Source organism: Papio anubis, chromosome 1, assembly GCF_008728515.1.
Source record: "Papio anubis isolate 15944 chromosome 1, Panubis1.0, whole genome shotgun sequence".
NCBI lineage: Eukaryota > Metazoa > Chordata > Mammalia > Primates > Cercopithecidae > Papio > Papio anubis.
Window position 1 is genome coordinate 48,886,714 of NC_044976.1, and position 12,078 is coordinate 48,898,791.

Consider the following 12,078-nt stretch of genomic DNA (forward strand, 5'->3'; position numbering starts at 1 on the left):
TAGTTTCCGTGCGCCCGAGAGCGTGTGAATTGCTCCTAATTACCGTGTCCGGTGCGCCTCTCTGCGTAGACTTGTGTAACCCCTCGGCTTCTGGGGCGCCGACTCGGCTGCGCCGCTCTCACTGGCCGGGGGCGCTTGGCAAAGCTGAGCTTCCCAAGTGGCCCTGGAGCCCTGGGGCGGGATGGGGGGCAGGTGACAATTCAATTACTGCGATCGGGGTGGGGGCGGGACAGGGGTGCGGGGGTGGGGAAGGGAGGGTGTTCAAGGCATAAATGCCAGGACGATTTTTCCTGCCTTCTTCCTGCTACGTTTCGGCGCGCTCCCAAGTCGGACGAGTTTGGGGTAGTTGAGGGCTGCTTTGGTTTTTTCCTCCTGTCACCTTTAAAGTTCAGTTATTTTGTTTAAAAGTCCTGATACGCTAGTCATCCTGGAGGGTAAGTGTGGTTTATGAAGATTTTCGTGTTTAAAGAGAAGCTCAGCGAAGAGAAACGAGATTGCGCTTCCTGTCGGTGCCCGCCGCATCCGCATCCCTCGCGCCCTGAGCCTTTCCTCTCCCTGCCCATCTTTCGCGTCCCTCGGCCCCTTTTGCTCTTTCTTTTCCTCATTTTTCAGCATCTCGATTTCTTTTCCTTGGTGATGGGATTCTTTTTGTCTTTATTGTAAATGAACAAACAGCCCTCCTCCTTTTTTTGTTTCTTTTCTAAACGAAAGTAAAAAGTGGCCTCTGTGTCTCCGCAGCTTCTCTTAGACTCAGGACGCGCATCGGTCTGTCCGACCTTCCCCGCAAGAGACAAAGTGACTGCTGGGAGGCCCCCGCGGACAGTTTTCAGTTTTAACTTTCGCCTTATTCTCATCCTGTCCTGATGTCACGGCCCTGAGGAACAGCTCATTCTGAAGAAGAGGTAACAGGTTTCAGATTTTGTTTCCTTTTTGAAAGGCAACATCTGGAATTAATGCCGCGGCCCTCGGGCGGGTCGCCCTCGGTTCCTGTAGCTCTATCTCTGTCTTTTCATTCTGTTTTTCCCTCTAATATCTAATGTTCTATCACTCTCGTTTTTGTTCTCTACTTTTCTCTCTCTCCTTCAGAGTAAAGAAAATTCGTTTAAATAATGAGGAAAATGAGCGTTCCTGGCGTTCTCCGTCCACTCTTGACCGTGCGTCTCCGCGTTGCTCTTTCGAACCTCCAGGCCGGCGGGAATCTGGGCGCGTAGATTCGGCCGGGGCCGTCGCGGCCTCAGGACGCAGCCCTCCCGCCTGGCACGACTACTGGGCCGCGCCCTGTCAGTCTATCCGCTTCTGAGCCCAGGGGTGGGGGTGGGGGAAAGAAGGTGCGACCAACGGGCCCCCACCCGAAGACCGCAGAACCTGGCGCCCCGGGAGAGCCTTGGAAGAAGCCCACCCGGAGGCTGAGGCTGGAGGGAAAAGGGGATGGGGGTGATGGGCTGGAGGACCGGGCGGAGAGCTTCCAGAAAGTTCACCAGGCCCCGGCGCGAGGGCGCTCTGACACGAACAAGGTCTGTGATAGCGATAAAAACCTGGTCACTAGCTCCCAGAAAATGCCACTTGCTGGAGTCTGTGAATGGGTTTAGGAGAGAGAAGGGTGTCAGCCCCCGCGAGGGTCTCCCGCGTGAAGCGAGGATAAGGGGGTGCTTCAGGGATAATATGTCCTCTAGGAGCGCAGGACCCAGACCCCACCTTCCAATACCTGGAGGTTCCCAGGCCAAGTACGTCTAGTAGCCCCGGCTGCACCTGGGGAGGAGAGCCATGAGGTTGGGGGAAGAGCGCCGACCACCGCCGGATTCCGCGCCAGGGCCGTCAGGTGCCTTCTCCCAGAGCTCCTTTGGACAAAGTTTTCGGGAAATTATATTAAACCGAAAACGAAATAAACTATATAAATCTGCCTAGCTTTTCGGGGGGGCGGTGGCCCAGGTATCCTTCGCGCTTGAAGCCAGGTCACCGTGAGATTTCCCCACTCCGGACGGGGGATTCCTCAGAAGCCAAGGGTGTAACCACGAGGACTCGGGAACCCTAGGCGGCCCCACAGATGCGTGAGGAACTTCATTTTCTAAGGAGTGGGAGGAGGAGCATCCTGGCATCTAACACAGCCCAACCAGAGGGAATCCGCCCACCCCTAGTGGAGGAACCTCTCTCTTCTCTCGCCCCTCTTTCCTGGCATTCACATCTCCACAGGTCTGGGACCCACAGCCTTTTCTCCCACTCCCCGGAGGTTAGGGTTTTCATGTGAGTGAATGTGTTATGGAGGGAGGCAAAATAAACCCCAGGTCATCTCACCCACACTTTGACCAGGCAGGAATCCTCTGCCCAGCTTCCCAGGCCACTCCAGGGCCAGTTCCTCCTGATTTGGATTGGGTCGGTCGAAGGGGAAAGGAAAGGCATGGCCGAACTGAGCCGTCAGCACGAGAAGAGCACGCTCAGGTTGAGTCAGCAGGGTCTACCCGCTCCCCAGCCTGAGTGTAGCTTCACACTTGGACACACCCCCTCCCCCGTGCGTGTGACCACTCTCTGCAAAGTATGGGACACACTGTCACGCCAGCATTCAGAGAGCACCACGGGGCCCAGGCTCAACTCTGATACTACCCTCCAACCCAAGGGGACCCCTTCAGTGAATTTGACCTCAGTGTTCTCATAAGCATGTCCCCATCCTGGGACATCCACTAGGTGTGTGACGTTCCCAGACTCCCACAGATTTCCACATCGGTGACAGCACACGCCGACAGGAGCACATCCTCACGCACGTATGCCCTGGTTTATGCGCGGAGCCCCAGCCTTACTTCTACAGTTGGGCCCCAGGCAGAAAAAGCCACAGCCTTCCGGGACAAACGAGGCGGCTGAGAGCAGAGGGTCTTCCTCACACATTCACACGCGTACTCTTAGCTCAGAATCATTTGCTGACGCCTCTGCTGTGCCAGGGGCTAGGGGTCCGGGTGAGAGGGCCCGGCCAAGAAAATCCACCCCATCCCTATTCGCCCCTGGCGCCATCCCCCACGCCCACGCCCAGGCACTGGTGGCGTCCAAAGGGACTGCGCTGGGGTGAGGCCGGGGTTGAGGGCCTAGGGCGTAGAGCCGGCTGTAGGCGCGGCGTGGGGAAGGGCGCCGAGGGTGAGTAGTGTAACTCTGAGTAGAAGAGCCAGGGGCGCCGATGGGGGACCCGGGAGGCACTGACTTTTGCGCTGTTTGCCCGCGGCCTCGGAGCAAGCAGACGCCATCTGTTTGCCGGCTGCGACGCGTCCCGTTTAATTACCCTCCCGGCAGCCTAATAGAGATGATATTAAACTAAATCTTTCTGACATTAAAAGTAATTATCCCCAAACCGGTGGCTCCGGGACGGAATGGCCCCTCCCGCACCCACCCCTTCCCTGGCTGTGCCGGATTCCGTTAGTTTGGCTGATACTCTCCGCCCGGGAATGGGGCACAGAAGAAAGGGGGAACGTGCCTTTGGGAGAAGGAGCCTCCACGGGTTGCCTGACACGCGTTTTCCCGCAAACCACACTCTCCTGTTCCTATGTGGACACAAGCACGTGTACACACAGACACGTAGCGATATTTTCCTCCAGATCAACTCATGAGTCACGCTGATTAAGACCCTCAGCCGTGCACACCCTCTGTGAACAGGGAGACGCGCAGCTTGGTTTCCTGTCCCGTCCTCTGACACCGCTAAAATGGTCATTTTCCATGGTCATAGCCACGGATCTATGCCAGGACCGGGGACCGGGCATAATTTCGGAGCCAGAAAGAACTCCTATGGTGGCGCCGGGTTTCTCAGGCGCTGTTCCAGCTAAGGGCCAGGCGCCCAGCAATTTCTCTACAGTTGCTTACTGAAGTCGCACCACTCTCTGCGAGGCAGGTCCGATTATTCCACTTGTCAGGTGAGAGACTTGGAGCGGTGAGATGACTTGTTCCACATATCACAATTAGTGCGTAACAGAGCAAAAATCAAACCCGGGAGTACCCTCATTCAACGCCGGGTCAAGGCACCCCTCCACACCCGTTGGCCGGGAACCCGCTGGTGCTCAGCTTCTTCCCGGGCCCTGGACCTAAAGGCCGGGCCGAACAGCCAACTGAAGGTGGAGGAGAGAGGGCACTGGCTCTGAGTGAGCGGCAGGAGGCCCCGAGGCGGAGCCCCAGCGGCTGCAGCCCTCCTTTGGATCAAGCCCTCGCGTCTGCGGGGCAGGCGAAAGCGAGGCGTCTGCCCAGTGTCGCCAGGCTCCTCAGGATTTTCTGGTTGGGAGCATCTAAGCCTGAGACAAACGCGTGGAGAGTGGTGTTCACCGCCCCACTATTTGTTTCTATTTGTGAGCGCCTACTGAGTACAGCTACTCTGCTAAACACTTGGTGTGTGCTGTCTTGCTTGCCACGCAGTCCATGGGGGAAGATGCCATGGTCCACGTTTCAGACACAAGGTAGCCAAAGTTCAGCAAGGCGACACAACTTGCCTGGGGCCAGAGTGCTGCCGAACTTCGAAAAAGACAGAAATCCAGATCCAACTCCCACTCTCAGGTTTTTTTCTCCTCACCTTCCATGGGGCGGAGCGGGGAGGGGGGGGGGCAGGTAGGATCAGACCTAGGAGCTTCCATTTGGTTCGGTTTCATTCAGTTCACTGATCGTTCACAGAAACATGAAAGTAGGAGTCATTCATTCATTCATTCATTCATTCATTCGTTTATGTAACAGCATTTGTTGAGCATCTAGTATGTGCCAAGCTCTGTGGATCCGAGACAAATCAACCATAATGGGCCCTTACAGAACTTGTTAGCCAACTGGGGACACAGTCCCCTATCAGTGACCTCACAGTGAGAAGTCTAATCTTGGGACTGGGGGAAGGAGGATGAGGGGAAGCTTCCCGAAGAAAGGGACCTCTGATGGTTAGGTTTCCCAAAGGGAAACACTGTTATTGCTTGTTCTGATAGAATAAAAGTCTTATAAAACATTTTAGAAAATTCAGCAAAATATATTTGGTGAATTTTGCTATTTTTTTCCCTGTCTACCCACACTGACAAAAACATACTTTACAGTACTTGTTTTTTGTTTACAATTATAAGGATTTTAATATTAATCTATCTACATAAGCTTTTAAAATGATTGTTTAGTGTTCCATTGCATGGATCCATCTTTCTTTAGCCATTTCCCTGTTAATAGGTATTTTGTTTGTTTCGAGTTTTTGCTCTAATAAATATTGCTACCACAAACATCTTTTGTGCATTTGCCCAATTATTTACCTAGGATAAATTCCTAAAAATAAGATGGATTGGCCAGAGGCTTTTTACATTTTTTAAGGCTTTTGATAGCTATCAAATAGCCCACAGGAAAGGTATCAATGAACACACTCAATAGAAGGACATCTTGCTGATATTTTAAATCTTTGCCAATTCAAACAAGAAAAATAGTGTATCATTGTTATAATTCGCATTTCCTTAGTTATTCCTTACTTTTTCCTACATGGGTTGGTCAGTTGAGGTGTTTTAAAAATTATTTATATACATCATTTGCTTATTTTTCAATCATAGAGCTTCTACTTTCCTTAATTTGTAATCGTAATTTATATATCAAAGACAATAGTATCTTCTGTTTGCAACATGTGCTGTTTCCTCACGTTTTTGTGGCTGTCTTGCTATTGTTACACTGGAGTTTTAAAACGTTTATGTAGACCAAAGTTTATAGTTTCTTTGTAGACTCTATTTACAGTTGTATATGTAAGGATTTGTATATGTAAGGATTTGTAGATTCTATTTACAGTTGTATATGTAAGGATTTCTCAAATCCAACCTTCTAAAAGCATTGGCCTATATTTGTATTATCTCTTTTTTCATTATTTACATTTATATCTTTAGTTTATTAGAAATTAATTTTGATGGAAGGTGTGGTTTGTAGCTTAATTTTCCCCAATGATTAGCTATTTATCACAGCCCTCTTCAATGAACCATTTCCCCTACTGACCATATGCTATAGACCAAATTCTCAGGTGGCTGTAGGTTGATATCAGCATATTCTCTTCAAGGGAGCTGTTTACTCTTGCACTAGCCTCACTATTTTAATTATTGTAGTTCTGTAGTATTTGGGAGGGCAAGTCATCCTTCTGATTTTTCTTTTTTCCACATTCTCATGGCTATTTTCAAAATACAGGCTTCTGAATAAATATTTTAGGAATTTTAAAGCTACTTCCAAAAAAAAAGTAAAAAATATTGCGGGGGGGGGGGGAGATTTAAGTACCTTTAGAAATTAATTTGAGGGAGATTGTGCATCTTCACAATGTGAGACAATTCCATCTAGGACTTGGTGTGACGTTATCATGACTTATGTCTCTTGGTAACTGCTGTCACTTTTTCTCAACAATTGTGTTTCTTAAATTTCTCCCCTCCGTATTTTATATAGCTATTGTGAATGGAATCTTTTCACCCATTACAGCATCTAACCGGTTATGACAGGAGCATAAGAAAGTTACTGATAATAGTATATTTATCTTGGAACCCGCCTCCTTTGTGACCTCTCTCCCATTAACAATTTTTAAGTTACTTTTTACAGTCTTCCCACCCAGCTGAGTTTGGAAGGACCCGGAAATGACCAGGAGGAGGGAGGGAGGAGGATGTACAGAGTGATTTGTAGGTCTTCCTGGGGCATTGCGGATGGTGTGCACCGGCTACGTGGTCTTCTTTGTGCCATCCTTCTCCTGGTTTCCATCTTCCAAGAGGACCCCTCGAAATAGCGATTCTGAGAATCGGCTCCGGGGCTGGTGAGCCATCCAGATACAGAGCTTCCGCCGCGCTGTGTGACCGTTAGCGAGTCCCCAGCCCTCTCTGGGCTCGCCTCTCGGCCACCCCGGAGTCAGGCCGCCTGGAGGATAGCGCAGCCAGGCCACTACAGGTGGAGAAAGGAGACTGTAGACAGGAGGGGCATTCGAGCTGGTTCCTGGGCCGAGTCAGCCTGGGTTTGAGTCCAGACTCCCTCCCTCCGTAGTGCAGCGAGTGACCTTCGGCAGCCAGGTACTCCCAGCCTATTCCCAGCCTGTAACCTTCGGGTCACCCACCAAACTGGAGATAAGGGGAACAGGTCTGGGAGGGGGAAGCCTAATACACACACACACACACACACACACACACACACACACCTGTTGGCGGCTTTCCTTCTACTCGGACTTCTTCCCCCAACCTTCACATTTCATGGTAAAGTAAAACTTTCATTGAGTCATTGTGAGGACTCAATAATGCAATTCATGTAAAGTCCTTCTCACTGCCTGACATATAGTAAACATTCAATAAGTGCTGGATACTATAATTTATTAGGCAGTTACTGAATGAGTGAATCCCTCTCTGCCTTCAGTCCGGAGAGGAACAGTTCCCTTCTCAGCACCCTTCTGCCTTCATGAGAAGGAAGACTGGGGAGCTGGGAGCCAGCAATAGGAGGTGCCTACTCAGGTGCTTCTGATTTTGAACCCTAATCTTAAAACTCCCTTCAGAACCAGAATTCTGGAAGATTTGCATGGCCCAGACTCTTCACTGGCCTGGGATGCTCAAAATCCCAGAGAGAGTCTGGGCCATCTCCTTCCCTAGGTCACTTCACCCACTCCACCTACCACCCTCTCCAGAGGCTCCATTAACCGGAACGTGTTTGCCACATGGCACAAAGTGGTACTGCCCCAGTAAATAGGGAGATGCACAGCCCCGGGCCCCAAGCCTCTATGGGAAGTGCACCTGCCCCCCTTGACCTCATCTCTTCTCAGGACCTCCACTCTTTGGGGCACACGCTGGCACTGCTGGTTCCTAGTGGGGCTCCCCAAAGGCAGTGGCTGGGCTCCATGCCCCCATAACACAGTACCACTTTTATTGCAGAGAATGTGTTCTTCTCTCTGAGCCCCTGACCTCCTGCAACATGTAAAAGATGCATACAATGCACAGTTGGAAGAAACCAAGGCGTGCAAGTGATAGCTGCACAAACTAGTTCCTCACTGATGCTTGCTTTGGTTAAAGGCATGCCAGAATGGAGGCCGTGGCAAGTCACTTCACTGCTCTAAGCCTGTTTCTCCATCTATAGAATGAGGAAAGACAGACCTACTGCATCTGGAAATGATCTGAAATGAGACAAGCAGACACAGGAAGATTATGATTCTTGTGTGAGATGCTCAGCTGAGCCCTTGGTGCCCATCTCTGGGAATATACCGAAGTTCCCGGCTGCCCACCTGACCCCCAAATCAGAGAAGTTTCAGTAAGACTCTCCTTGTTGTCTCCTCAGAAGTCCTATACAAATGTTACCAGTGTGTAAAGCAGGTAACATTTCCAGGAGTCTGGAGATCTTCTCCCAGAAGGGCAAGCTCCATTCTGATCCTGTAGGATGCCTCCTTTTTCTAATTCCAGGATCTCAGATTACCAGGTTCCCAGATGGGGTTTACTAATCCCCAGAAGCCTTTCTGAAGCCCAGACTGGGGGCCTCCTCTGGGTTCCCACAGCTCCTGGAACTCTTTCAGTACCACCCTGAAATTAGTGGCCCCAACCCGCTCCAGCTTGGAAGTTCTGGGTCAAAGGTAGAAGCTGAGGATCCGGTGTTTAACTAAAGACCTCAACAATGAATGGATGAGTCAAAGCTAACCTGTTCTCCATAAGGCAAAGGTACTTTGGTATTTAAATGCTGGTTTGCCAGAAATGCATGGTGGGAAAAATATTTGCTTTGGAGATAGACAGGCTCACTCATGGGTCATGGATATGTCATATAGTAGTTATGAGACTTTGGGCAAATGATTTAACTGCTCTAAGCCTCAGTTTATCAATGTATGAAACAGGTACGGTATGATCCACCTCATAGGGTAGTTTTGGAGTTCATTCATTCATGTAACACTTACTGTCTGTGCCCTGTGTCAGGTCCCATGAAGATGGACCTGTCAGGGTCTAGAGAGGGAGACTTCTGTACAAATAATCACAATAATGTGATAACTGCTCTGCTAGGGGCAAAGAAAGGGACTAGAAGAGGCCTTTGACTTGTCCTGGGGGTTCAGGAGCCTTCCTGGAGAAATAGCGAAGTTTAGTACTAGCCTGAACTCTGGAGCCAAATTGCCTGTGCTTGAACCCTGGCTCTTTGGTTTACTAGCTTTGTGAATGTGGGCAAATTACCACTTGTGCCTCATTTTGCTCACAAATAAGGTGAGGATAATAGCTCCTTCTTTATAAGGTTGTTGTGAGGAGTGAATGAGTTAATACAAATAAATCTCATAGTGACTGGCATACAATAAACATGATATAAATGATATACGTATTCACTATATTACCAATAGGTACTTATCAAGCACCTACGCAGGGTCAGACCTGTGATGAGGATAAGACAAGTCAGACTGACCCTACTCTCACGGAGTTTAGACCTTACGCAAAATCGGAGCCGAGTCTCAAAGTACAAATTGCCTCTTATCTAAGGAGAGTTTGAGAGAAGAGCAGCGAACTGAGGAAGGAACTCAGGGGCTGCTGACATTTAATAGGCAGGCAGAAAACCCTACAAAAGACACAGAGAAGGATCTTTCAGGGAGGTGAGAAGAAAGTGAGGGCAGTGCAGTATCCTAGAAAGCAAGGGGGGTGGGAGTGTGTGAGGATTTTCATTATACTCTACTCTCTGTGCGTTAGAAGTTCTACCACTGAAGCATCTCAGGAATGGGGACCTCATCAATGAGGGAAAAACGCAAGCATGAGCTTTGGGCATAGATCCAGAGTAGAAGCCCAACTCCTCTCCCTACTACCTGTGTCTCTGAGACAAGTGACCCAATCTCTCTGAATGTTTTCTTAGCTGTAAAGTAAGGATAATAATAGTATCAACCTCACAGAATAGTTCTGAGGATGGCATGGGAGGACAGAGTATATTAAGACCCTAGCATTGTGCTGGGCTCACCTAGGTACTCAAAACCAATTCCTTTACTCTTTTTCTTTCCTTAGCAGCTCCAGTTGGTTTTGCTTCAGCTCCAATTAATGGCTTCAGTAACCATTGGGTGTGTGACTATTATGTGCCAGACCCTGGGCTGACTCTGGAAATAAACAGATGATTAAGATCTGGTCTCTGCCCTCTCAATGTTCCCACATGAGTTGGATACTAGAGATGGAAGTGGCCATCTAATTAGTACATGGATGCCATTATTTATAAATTCAGTTAATAAATCCAAATGTACTGTGTGCTTTTTATGTACTAGCCATTTTACTAGGCTTCAAGAATATGAAGTGACTCAGGCCCTTTGTGGGAGTCCCAGTCTGGGGGTTAGGGGAGAAAGAGTATCTAAGCTGAGAATTACAGTTCAGAGTGATCCAGTACTACGAAAAGGGCAGCAACAAGTCTGAAGACTCACAGCACTCCTGTGTTTGACCCGAGGAGTGTGAGGAGGGTGTGGCAATGGTCAAGAAACCATCTTGAAGGACGTGATGTATAAACTGAAGGTGAAGGATGGATGGATGGTAGAAGTCTATTAGGGCAGAGGACACAGTGTGCAAGGCCAGAGATGACAGAGAACTGGCACTTTCAGGAAACAGCAGGTAGCTCAGGATGTGTGTTGAGGGCATGGCTGGAGATACAGATGGGGAGGGAAGTAGAGGCCAGATGACAGAGTTTTAAATCCAAGCCAAGAGTTTGGATTTTAATTGGAGGGCAACAGCAAGCCTTTGAGAGGATCAAAGCAGGGTGTGACACCGTGAAGCAGGTGTTTTAGAAAGCTCTTTTTGGCAGTTGTGTGGTAACTGGTCTGTAAGAGAAGGGACTGGAGAAAGGGAGATCAATCAGGGTGTAGTTTTTTGTTTTGTTTTTTGAGATGAAGTTTCACTCTTGTTGCCCAGGCTGGAGTGTGATGGCATGATCTCGGCTCACAGCAACCTCTGCCTCCCGGGTTCAAGTGATTCTTCTGTCTCCGCCTCCAGAGTAGCTGGGATTTCAGGCATGCGCCACCACGCCTGGCTAATTTTGTATTTTTAGTAGAGACAGGGTTTCTCCATGTTGGCCAGGCTGGTCTTGACCTCCCGACCTCAGACGATCTGCCTGCCTCGGTCTCCCAAAGTGCTGGGATTACAGGCTTGAGCCACCACGCCCAGCCTAGGGTGTACTTTTATAACCCAAGTGACAGACAATAAAGGTCTGAAGGGAAGAAAAGGCAGTGGGATGAAGGATGAAGGAGCAGAGAATGGATTTTGAAGATGTCAAATAAGTAGAATATATAGGAACCTTCTTAAATCACTGCATGCACTTATAAGGTGTGCTTAAATTCTGGCTCCTGACACAACATTTCTATATAATAGTAGCACTAAGAACCGTTTGAAGAATGAGTATTTTGGAGAGCTGAGTTTACTATAAAAATATGACTTTACCCCTCTTAGCATCCACCAATACTTTAAAAAATGTTATTATTATTGCCATTATTAATTGCAACGCCTTAGGCTGGGTATGGAGGCTCACTCCTGTAATCCCAACAGCTCGGTAGGCTGAGGCGGGAGGACTGCTTGAGCCAAGAAGTTCAAGACCAGCCTGGGCAACATAGCAAGACCTTGTCTCTACAGAAAGAAAAAAAAAATGCCTTGGTCATATATGATACTTTCCTTGAAGACACTGCATTGTCATAAACACAGCAGGGGTTTTTGAGTCAAAGGTCTTGGTCCAAAACTCTGCTCTGTTTTTCACTACCTGTTGAACTCAGGCAAATCATTTCACCTCTTTGAGCTTGTTCCCTCTTCAAAATAGGGTCAAGACCACCATCTCACAGTTATTGTGAAGTTACATGAGGAAAGAGGTCTGTAATGCTCCGAGCACAGTACTGGGCACATCGTAAGTGCTCAGCAAGTCAGTTCTCCTCCTCCTCCTCTATCATTTAATCATGTCTAGGCTTATCCTTAGACACCCGTAACACAGTGACATTGTGTAGGGCTCTCTGACCCTTCTATGATGGGTCCTAGAGCAGTGCTCCTGGACCTCCTGTGTCTACTTTTCACATTTTCTGTGTCCTCGCCCATAAACAGACACTTCTCACTGCTGCCATCACCCACTCTCCTTTCCTATGATAATCCCATGCGTTTACAGAACAGATAATAGCTTCCTAACTGCTCCACATTAATTCAC

At 48.8% G+C, this 12,078-nt stretch overlaps 1 long non-coding RNA gene across 1 annotated transcript; it reads left to right on the top strand.

Annotated features, from left to right (window-relative positions):
* The first annotated feature begins 260 nt into the window (after nucleotides 1-260).
* On the top strand, nucleotides 261-6,146 carry LOC116275791. The gene is made up of 3 exons (XR_004185105.1): nucleotides 261-434; nucleotides 739-902; nucleotides 1,087-6,146. It is a non-coding gene; the product is annotated as an uncharacterized LOC116275791 (long non-coding RNA).
* Nucleotides 6,147-12,078: the final 5,932 nt, after the last annotated feature.